Genomic DNA, 10721 nt, shown 5'->3' with positions numbered 1-10721 from the left:
ACCCGAAGATAACCAATAAGAGTTGTTTCCGACCGGTTGGAGAACCCCCTCGGTTATCCAGCCAGCCCCTAATTCTCAGACTCCGGACAAGCTTTCGGCACCTAGCGGGCAGAATATCGAGCGGCGACCGAGAGGTGCTCCGATCGTTCCTTCCACCCGAAGTGTAACAGAGCTTCGATTTTTCGATAGATACGAGTTCCGTCGATCGTTCGACCTTGGGGCGCAGATCCAGCCGATAGACTTCTCCGCATCCGTACTTACAATTAGGCGTCTAACAATCTCTCGTTACGGGAATTTCTCGCCGATGAAGTTCGGAGCGAGCAGCTGCACGCCGAGAATCCCATTACGAGGATCAGGCTGCAGGGCATGTAAGAGAATCCTCCGAGTCTCTCGCAATCGGTTCGCCCTGATATAACAACGGTGCCGAAAGAGGCTGACGGGAACGGGACCAGGACGGGGTTCACGAACCGCTTTCGAGAGCGATTTGGTGCGTGCAGACGCGAATTACCGTCGGCTGGCGTGAGCGAAGGGATCGCGGAGCCATTATTGGTTTGCAGGAATCCGCCGATACCTCGACCCGAACAGGTAGTTCGAACCACGTGGTAACGGCAGCCCGATAATTGTAGGATCCACGGATGCATGCTCGCGTCTAGTTGTAACCGAACACGCGTGCCTGTGTACTACAAGATCGGAGCAGCGGATAATCGTACCTTTGCAAACGGGTCCTGCAGGCGATAGTTTCGGATAAAAGCTGCGTTGGTGCTGCAGCCTACCGTAGGACTGGCTCTGCTGCGGCGCAGGGCGGGTGCGGAGCGGATAGAAATCTCCGCGTAAATTATTCGCCGGTAATCGGGGGATGCGTTTAGGAGTAATTATAAACGCATTAGAACCGATCCCGGGACCCGTTACACCGTTGATTGCACCGCGATTCGAGCGGTTTGCTAATCCTTGGAAACACACTCGTACGGCAATCTGAGGATTTTCACTGTACGAACAATCCAGCCCTAAGTGAACCCTCGACGACGTTGTAATGCCTCCTCCATCATCGCGAGTGATTTATTAATTATCGAGGAAGCTCTCTGAACAAAAAATTCAACTCACGGCCGCATGATTATTTGAATTTGAATTTTTACAAACGAGTCTTTGTTGAGGTGCAGATCAATTATGTTCAACAATGGTTTAACCTGTATTCAAAAAATCACGAATCCTTGGAGCAAAATTTTCTTGCAAACGATTTCGTGAAGAACCGATACGTATATATGAATATTTTGAACTTCGTTTTTGATCTTTGTCATTTCGTAATAAAAGAAAAAAAGTTCAATTAAAACGTTACAGTAAGTACATCCAGCGAATCTTGGTGAAAAGTATTGCAATCTACATGAAATAAACACATAACAAAAAGGCAGTACGATTGTTCGAACGTCCGAGTATCGAAGTCGGAAAAGCAGTCCGTTTGAATGATTTCACTGCGTAATATTTTTGGACTACAGAGAAACGAGCAGGAGAGGGCAATAAAAATGTGATGAATCGATAACAAAAAAAATCGTACCGAAGGGTACTGGATCTATAACTTGGGATATTCTACAGCGCGTCAACTACGAATGAGCTTGCAATGCGACAGTGTATACATATCATGACCACGAACTTTAGCATTAATTTCATCTCACGGCGGTATTTATCGTCCCGCTGTCAGGCCGTATATACTATGGAAGCGGCATGCGGCGAAACCGCAGATTTATCGTAAATTGATAAATCCGTCGCTTCCGGTCTCTGCCGATCAGGCCGCAGGTAGTCGCACGAAATTTTAACGGCGTGGCCCTGATGTGGCCGACTGCAGTTTTGTTCGTGCTGAAAGAATCGCGATCCATACCCTGGGGTATTCACTAATTTTTCAAGAATGAAATGAATTTGCGATTCCTCGCTTTCGGCTCGGCGACCAGCGTCCTGCTGCCGAGTGCTGCTCCTAAATAATACAATAACACGCAGTGGGTTCGCTGTCGATTGGGAGAGATTTTTTAATATTCCTCCGAGAGTCGGGAGAGAGCCGAGAGCCGAAAGCGGAGCGCTCCGCGTGCACAGGGAAAGTCGAATATTAAATTTCATTCGGAATTTGAAGAAATTGCTTTGAAAACGGTGCGCGGAATTAGCTTTCCGCCCGGTTTACGAGAATATGCATGATACAATGGTCGAGTAGCGATTGCACATGCGGCGGTATCAAATCGCGATTATTTTATTGCTTTTATTAATATCACGCGTTTTTTTCCTCTTTTGCCGAGAAAAAATAATCGATCACGAAAATTTTCAGCATTGATCGATGATGAAAATATACGTGAATGGAAATAGGTAAAATTAAACTGGGGCAAATTTGTTCAAGACTAAATACCGTATTCTTGAGATTAATTCCTCAATAATATAATTTACACAGATTCGGAAAGTTTGCTGAGAGCTTTGAGGCCGCGGTGCTGGTATAATAGCAATATCGCTTGTTACACTACCTTTCGAGGCAATTCTCGAGAAGAATTTGGATGCAGGGAGTCGGGCGTGGAAAGAAAAAATAAAATCGAACATATTCCCCTGCAGGGACGTTACAGCGGCTGGCTTTGTGAAAAATTTGCTCCTCGAGAATGTTTTTCTGCGTACGCATAGTTAAGCAGAAGCAATAATAGTCCTCATTTCTTCGGCGTCACTGTCGTCGGACGCGTATTTCGTTATTGCTACCTAGCGAAATAAGAACGGCGGCTAGTGAAGGTGGAGCTGGCAGTACGCTAAACAATCCGTAAAGGTCAATCGGACGTGTTCGCCAAGCTGCTTTACTGCGCGTTGCGTTCCTAGTTTTATCGGTTTAACGCCTGCCCAGTTTCCCCGATCGCGAATGTCCGCAGTAAAACTTGCAGCTGTTATATGAATGAGGTGCTACGTTTACTTCGCCTCGCTATAAAACTTGTTTTATTGAAACATCGCGTATACTTGCAGCAGGACGCATTTACATGTACAACAGGTACATGCAAGCACGTATCTGAACTGCAATGCAGCGTAACTCTTATCATCGTCCGTTTATTCGAATTTACATATCTCGGAGCGATTTGTGGAACCCGATCGCGTTGTTATTACTGTGCTTTTATACAATATTGCATACATATATGTACGCCGCTTCTTCGCGCCCACACAGTGCAAATATCCGAGTTTTATTCAAACCAGCTCAAATATTTGTATAATAACTGCCTTGTGTGAAAACAAAAAACCTCTGCCCACTCAACCTTTGACCACAAATTACATAAATATATCGAAATTCGAAGTACCTGGATGGAATCACACAAATGGAATGCATGACAAATATTTTCACTGCAGGAAAATTCGTGAAATACTAAAATTAATTAGGATAATTGTACTTCGATAATTACCCAGAAATCGTAAACAAACAGAACAAAGTTTTCAATTCCATCCTTTTTCATTGGGTCAGGAAATTTTCATTACAATTAACGCTATTTGTAATTAGAGTGCCAATTACACGAAAAACCGATGTTGGTACAATGAAAAAGGACCGTGCAGATTCAATTTGTTAAATCAAATCACTAAAATTCGGAAATAGTTAACGTTTTAGATATGAAGTGTACAAAAGTATACAGATATAGAAGCATGTGTCATTATCAGCATTGTGGGAAAACTTGCGCAGCCCGTCGATTCCCTTAACAGATGCGAATTCATTTATGATATTGCAGGGTGGTAGGATTACAGAACGAAGACGAAGAGGAACAGAACACTCTGCTCTTACCGACTTACGTTACCATTCCTTTGGCCCGCGTAGCAGTTATATCTATACCTGTATAAGAAAGCACTTTCGACAGCTGCCGTGCCGTCGTGGCTTCTTTCATCATCCTCGTCCTCCCCCCTCGAATCCCATCACAATTTCTATCCTCATCCCCTGAGGAATTGTATCAAAGGATCTGGTTCGCCGTGCAAACTCTGTTCTCCTGTTCCTCGAGTTCGTCATGAAAACCTTACCCCGCTTCGCTTCCGTTCCACCCTACAGAACGAAAAATATGTAACGCAATACTGCGACTCCGTCTTCCGGCTTCGACCTCGATTTTCAGTCATGAATCAAGCCTTCTTGGGCTCCGCGCAATCAGTCCTCGAGGTTCTCCGTCTCTACATTTTTAATGACTCCGTATTATTATACGCGTTGTTTTGCGCAAGACGCCGAACCGGGTGAAAAGATGAGAACGAAATTTGAAAGCATCAGTTTGCATGTACGAAGGTACGTCGTTACGTCGTTACGTCGTTACGCGTCAATGTCCTATCAATTGACCTGGCAAACGGGACTCCGAGTCTTCCTTACCCTGCAGACGAGGGTTAAAGTGACTCGCTGACCGCCCGGATGACCGGCTTACTCGCGCAGTGCCCGCGTATGCCGATTACGCAGCGCGTAAACTTTCGTTACCTGTCCCACGATTTCACGGCAAGTCGAAGCTGTTCGTGCAGCGGCTCGAGTCTCGATGCGAAATTAGCTAATCCAACTCGACGTAAATCTGACGATTCCGGTCCGCGATCCACGCTGGAGGAAAGTTAGACACGGTGCACAGGAACGGGGGAAAATCATGTGCCAGAAACGATTCGCCGGAAACGCAGATTCTCGTTTAACATGGATTTCTATACCGATTCACAATAATTTTTCAACTTTTTTTTAGAACAATCGCATTATTTTTTGAATATCTGATCAGCTGGCGCAGGCCACGAGATGACCGAGAATATTTCCTTGAAGAAGATAAAGTCGAGGTCAAGAATATGGATTGAACCTCTCGCAAAGCGATCCGTTTATTATCTCTGGGCCGGCACGATCAGTCAGATTCTCTCACGTAATAGAGCGTCTCAAACTTTATACTCAACTTGATACGAAACTCTATAAAACTTGTAAGAGTACCTACGGAACTTAAAAGTCACCAAGGTATCAAGATTTTCAATTTTCACTGTGACAAGGAAGGATCTTCTAGAATAATAATATAATATATAAGAGACCAGCAATTGATACAATGTCGCACAAAAATTCAGTTTAATCGAAGATCCTTCAGCCCTCCGCGAATCAATTTCGTGAAAAAATCCTCAAACAACTGTTCAGCGTTCTTCGAGATTGAATAAACAAACTTTAATATTCCGTCGTATCATTGATGTTACAAAATGATTTTTTTTTCTTTGATTTTTCATTAAGTTGTCCAAGAACTGTGATCGTGAACGAATAATTCGGAGCTTTAACGAGAGCAGAAAAAGGAGGATAATCGAACGAACGAAAATGATGTTTGATGGACCGTGAAGCTCTGTCGTCTCTGGGTCAAGGCAGCCGTGCAGGGTTCTGCGGTCTTACGCTGTGCGAGCCGGTACGAAATTAATTACATCGGCACTAATTAGCAGGGTCGTCGGTGCGGGAGGAGACGGTCGGATAGTAATCGGGTGGTAAATAATTCTGGAACATTGAATGCTTACACGCCGTGTGGCTCGAATTCATCATGCCAAAAGTACGCCTATACGCCCTCCTCTAGACGCTGTACATCCGTACGCATACCTACGCACACGACACGCTGGTGTGCCGGTGTAGCTATTCGCCAAGCATATGCACGCATACAGATGCATGCGAAAACCATAGCCGCACTCTCCTTCGGGATAACGCGCCGGGAGGCGGGAATGTAGTACGATTATGTCACGGTATGATGATGCATGGGCCTGGCAACGGGCCACTCGGTCAAAGTTTACCTGACCATCTTTCTCCAAGGATTCTACCCGTCATCTCTTTAGTCGCTCCGATCATGGCTCGCGGTTGGCCTTGGAATTACGAAAATTCGCAAAGCGCCGCGGTATTAATTACATGGATATTTTCAATGAAAGAATTGAGTGGTACGAATCGTATCTGATCTTAAATACTTCTTCATCGATATTCCAACTCAAGGATCATGTATGGGATATACGGACAGGTCGGATGAGCGCGGAATCAAAAATATGATTAACAATCGATCAAGGCATTGGCGATCTCAGCAAAAGTCTCTGCAAATTTCACTGTAAAAAAAAAAAGAAAAATAGGAGATAACGTATATTCTCCGACGCGTTTAATAACAAGGTTTTTACAATTGACGTTGTGCAGTATTGAAAAAAAAAATGTATCCCACGATCCAGAGCACAGTTTTGTGTGCTAGGTTTGTTAGCTAATTTAGCCAAGCGAACGATCGTTCGAATTGCGGTAGATTAAGTTAAAAATTAAATTTCTGTCTTGTGATTGTTCCGTCAGACTTTTACGTACTCGGATTCTACCTGATTCCGTTAAATAAATTCGCTATCATTCGTCGGCTTGCTCGGGCATTTCGCTCTACTCCGCGAGGGTTTTTACGCCTCGGCGAGTCGCCAGTTTGTTCGCGAAATTGCCGTGTTTTTTATTTAAACAACCCGATTACTCATTCCTTCACAGATTTCCACTTTCGCAGTATAATAATAATTCAAATCTCGTCGCAATATCGATTGCTCAGCAAATTTCCGACTACGCTACAACAAGTCCCATACATTCCGAAACGATAGATTAACTATCTATAGATTGATTAGATCTGGAAGAAAACGTTGCAGGAAGTTACCGAGTCGAAGCGAGGCGAGGGTTGAACAGCAGAAACCGGAGGTAAGGCGTCTTCCGGTCAGTGGACTCGAGTAAAAATGTAAATTACATCCGGGGCAGTGTCACGACACCCTTAACCGGTAGCGGCGCGCCGTATCTAGAGGGAGAGGGCGGACCAGACCACCCCGATGTTTTCGTGCGGCGTCTTGTACACCTCGGCGAAACTCCGCGGTCTGGGTGTTCGAGGGCGATGCTTCGACGAGGAATATAGGTTAATTGTATGTATAGTCGAGGAGAGTGGCGCATGCACATGTAGGTACACCCACGCACACGATATGCCATCGGCTCTATTATACCCCCCGGGATCTCGATTATAGGCTCGGTCCAATCAAAGGCCGCCGACTCACGCCCTCCTGCAAGAAACGACGAGTATCCGCGGTGAATTCGTTCAGGAGGTTCGATGAGTTAGAATTCGAGGATCAGAAGGAAAAATATGCTGTGCCTGGTATTCGGTCAATACATGTATAATAGGCCAGAGAAAATGTGACGGAGATTAAATAAAAGTAGTCGAGATCTGTACCATGTTATTTGGGCGTATAAAACCGCGAAGCAGCGTTCAGCATCTGCGAGACCATATTTTTGTTTAGTTTTTTCGTTCATACCGATTTATTACCAGCCCTCGCCGACGCGGCATTGACCCCTAAATTTCATTATTAGCAACGGAGCGGATAGTCTGGAAACCGTAACAGGAGACGTTGAGTATTCCCGTCACATGCTCCTTGCAAAAAGTTCTTCGGCAAATTTATTTGCGCGAGGTGTTTTTGGGGCTCAGTGTATGTATAAAAATCGGCGAGTCTAGTTAAGGGGGAACGTCGAAGCTTATACCCCGTGCTGCCGTTCACGCGTGTGTATGTGTGTAATCGGTAGCTGCGGCACGAGCCATCGTTAAGCCTCCGAGATTTCATAGCGTGTCCAAGTCCGCGTCGACTCGGATATCTGGTTCTGCATTTTTTTTTCTCCATTTTTTTTACTTTTTTTTTTTCATTTTCGTGATTCTTTCACGTCCACGTAAAACCAGATTCTCTTCGGCACACGCAAAGAGTGGGAACACGAGGAGATTTTCCAACGCTAACGAACCAATTCTAACTGGTACTGCGATCTCGGTGGTTCGAACCGTATAAAGATAAATCATGTTTTACTTTTCGCTTCAATTTTCTCCGTTCGCAGTTAGCGTCCCCCGCCACGCACCTCGGTTTTTCGACCCGCAAAGTATAAAAAAAAAAGCGTTAGACGTACACAACGGATTTGATTAAACGCTGTAAACAGCTGAGACCTGGACCAGAGGTCGACCTGATTTTCAAGCGTTAAGTACACCCTATAAAATAAACGGAGCTGTCTCGCCTCGGTGACACGGGTGCGACGCCCGCCGGCCGACGGTGACTTGATTTCGCCCCCACTTTCACCCCCGAAAACTACCCTCGATTACAAACTGAGCCTTCACCTACCGCCGCGGCTCTGCGGAGAGCGTTCCCAAAACGACTCTATAAGCGTCCCTCTACCTGCTGTAAAAGAAACTGTTTGCTTAGCGCGGTCCGGCTTACGCATATGCTAAGTCTCACCCCCGCTAAGTCTTGCGTATCGCTACCGCGAGGGGTGGCTCACGCTGAATTACTGGGTAGGCAGAGCCGTACTTTTAGGAATCCCGTGCAGAGATGTAAAAAGTAAGTATAAACGTCATGTGGGTGGAAAATTTCGATTCTGTGGTTGGAGGACCTCAACGATTTTCATGTTTGACGAAATAACGGTGTATGGGTAGTTACCTACGTGGATTTTGCGGCTAATCGGATTTATTATCGAATTCGTAGACACTATTATACCCAATCATTGTTCCGATTCTTGAGAAGTTTGTGAAACGGGACTGAAGGGAAACGGATAACAATACTGCGAATGAAATTCTTCGCATCGCGGCGTCGTACTGCAGAAAAGGCGGACTTCGTTATCGAGCCGAGTGGAGGAACAAAGGGTGTACGATTATATCGTCTTTTCTGATCCTGAGTAATTTCGCAGTGTATCAGGAGTCTCTCAACTCGTCAAGTATTGACACCATAGTCCGCGATGCTTTATTGGTAAATCGAACCACCGCCATAAGCCTAGAAGCGTCGTCTCGAAAGCTCGCGTTTTTTTTTTTTTTCTCCTCGCGGATCGAACGCATCGAATTAATAAACGGTAACATTTCCAGTGGAAATATATTGCGAGCCGCAAATTGTGGATGGATCACGTTGTAGTCTCCGCCGAACAGACAGACGGGGTGAGAAAAATCGGGCAAAAAGATCCGGGAGCATGTACAGTGTACACAACCTAGCGTGGCGGCGCCACAGCCGCAGCCGCAGCCGCAAAATCGTCGTCAGCAGCGGAGCACCGTATGAAGAGAATCGAGTGAACCTAGGCCCGAATCAATTCTCGCCAATTTATGTGATTAAGTGTCGACCCGTGCCGCGGTTAAAGCCAGTGTACATGTATCAGTTACAGAGAGCAGTAACACGTTGCTAACTCCGTTGTAAAGCCATTCGCACCGACGAATCTCACACCCATTCACGATCTAGACCACATTGATGGTGATGGTATCGTGTATACCCAGTATCGCGTGTTTCGAGTCGAACTTTCGACTGATTTTAACATCTGTCAGTTACACTGATCCGTGAAATTGGGGCATACATGCCTCTGTGTGTGTGTGTGGCTGACGGATTAGGAATTCGAATCTGGAGCTTACGGCTCAGCGTTTGGAGCAGCTTCACCGTCGGACGGTTTTAGAACGAAGAAGATACTCGGGCCTCGCAACATATCTTACTTTGTACCGTGACGAGCGGATTCCGGCCACGCGCGTGGAGCACGATTAAAAAATTCTATTCGATCTCGATTGTAGGATTTCGAGTTAGAACAATGCTATCATGTGATTATAATTGAAAAATTGATGACAACTCCGATTTGAGAGCAGTTTTGGACTCGCCAAATTTCGCAATTAATTCCGTGAAAGTGTTGATCCATTACCGTAATGCATACGTATACCTATATGTATAATGTATATAGGTTAGTGGCGTGCATTGAGGGTTAAATAATTGAAGCACTTTACAAAAGCGCGTCAGCCTTTCGTACTATACAACCTGTACGACGGGATTCCCTTTCCCGCGTATTACCATCGAGGCTATTGTTATGTGAGCCTACACAGTACGCGGTGTTTAATAACCGCCAGTCACCACATCGATAATAAACCTTGTTTTGTTCAACATTGTTACGCGATGTCGTCAAAGCTCTTTGATTGCTACAAGTAAGCGCGTCATTTACCCTCCCGACATAAATCACAAATATCGCAAATTGTGGGGTCGTGTCAGGAGTTTTGATTTCGAAAAACAGTCGGTCGGTCGTTTGTAATTTGCGTAGGCATTGAATCAATGAAGCTTCAATTTTTCATTTCACCTTTCGTTAGCATGCAACCTCGAACTAATGCATCACGTATCGTCTCAGGAGACACACACTGATATGCTAACAGCGTGAAGAGCGGTAGGTGCGTACGTGAGGATGTATGCGGGGAACAACATTCACGTACCTGCCGTTCTGAAACACCGGGGATTTTTCTCCCGGTTCGGCCGACAGCTGCAGGGAATCGTTCCCGGTGTGTTGGGCTAGTTCGTAACGCAAGTTGTTCGATTCGAGGTCTCCGGTTTACCCCTGGGGTAACAGAACACCAACTTCCCCGAGCACGTCCGAGGCTTCGAACTGCAGGTACACCGCACACGCGATCGTCGTTCCATGCAGCCTTGCAGGTCTTTGGCGCCGGTACGCAGACGCGATGAATCATCTTCTTCCTGGACGAGTGACCCGAGGAGAACCCGAAACGGATTCGTGCCAGGCCGGACAGGCTTCGACTCGCCCTCCGATCCAGTCCCGGTCACTAGGAATGCGGGTCCCAGACTTGGAGTATTCCCGATGCCCAGCGACGGCGGATTTTTATATCCTTGAATCACCTCACCGAAAGCCTGCCGTTAATGGAACCGAAGACGGACGCCGTGTATAAACATCGTGCATGAATATCACCGCATCGCGGGCTCCTCTGCTCGCGCATCGACCAGATGTCAGC

This window comes from Neodiprion fabricii, chromosome 6, assembly GCF_021155785.1.
Source record: "Neodiprion fabricii isolate iyNeoFabr1 chromosome 6, iyNeoFabr1.1, whole genome shotgun sequence".
NCBI classification, from domain to species: domain Eukaryota; kingdom Metazoa; phylum Arthropoda; class Insecta; order Hymenoptera; family Diprionidae; genus Neodiprion; species Neodiprion fabricii.
Note: the sequence above shows the minus strand (reverse complement) of the source record.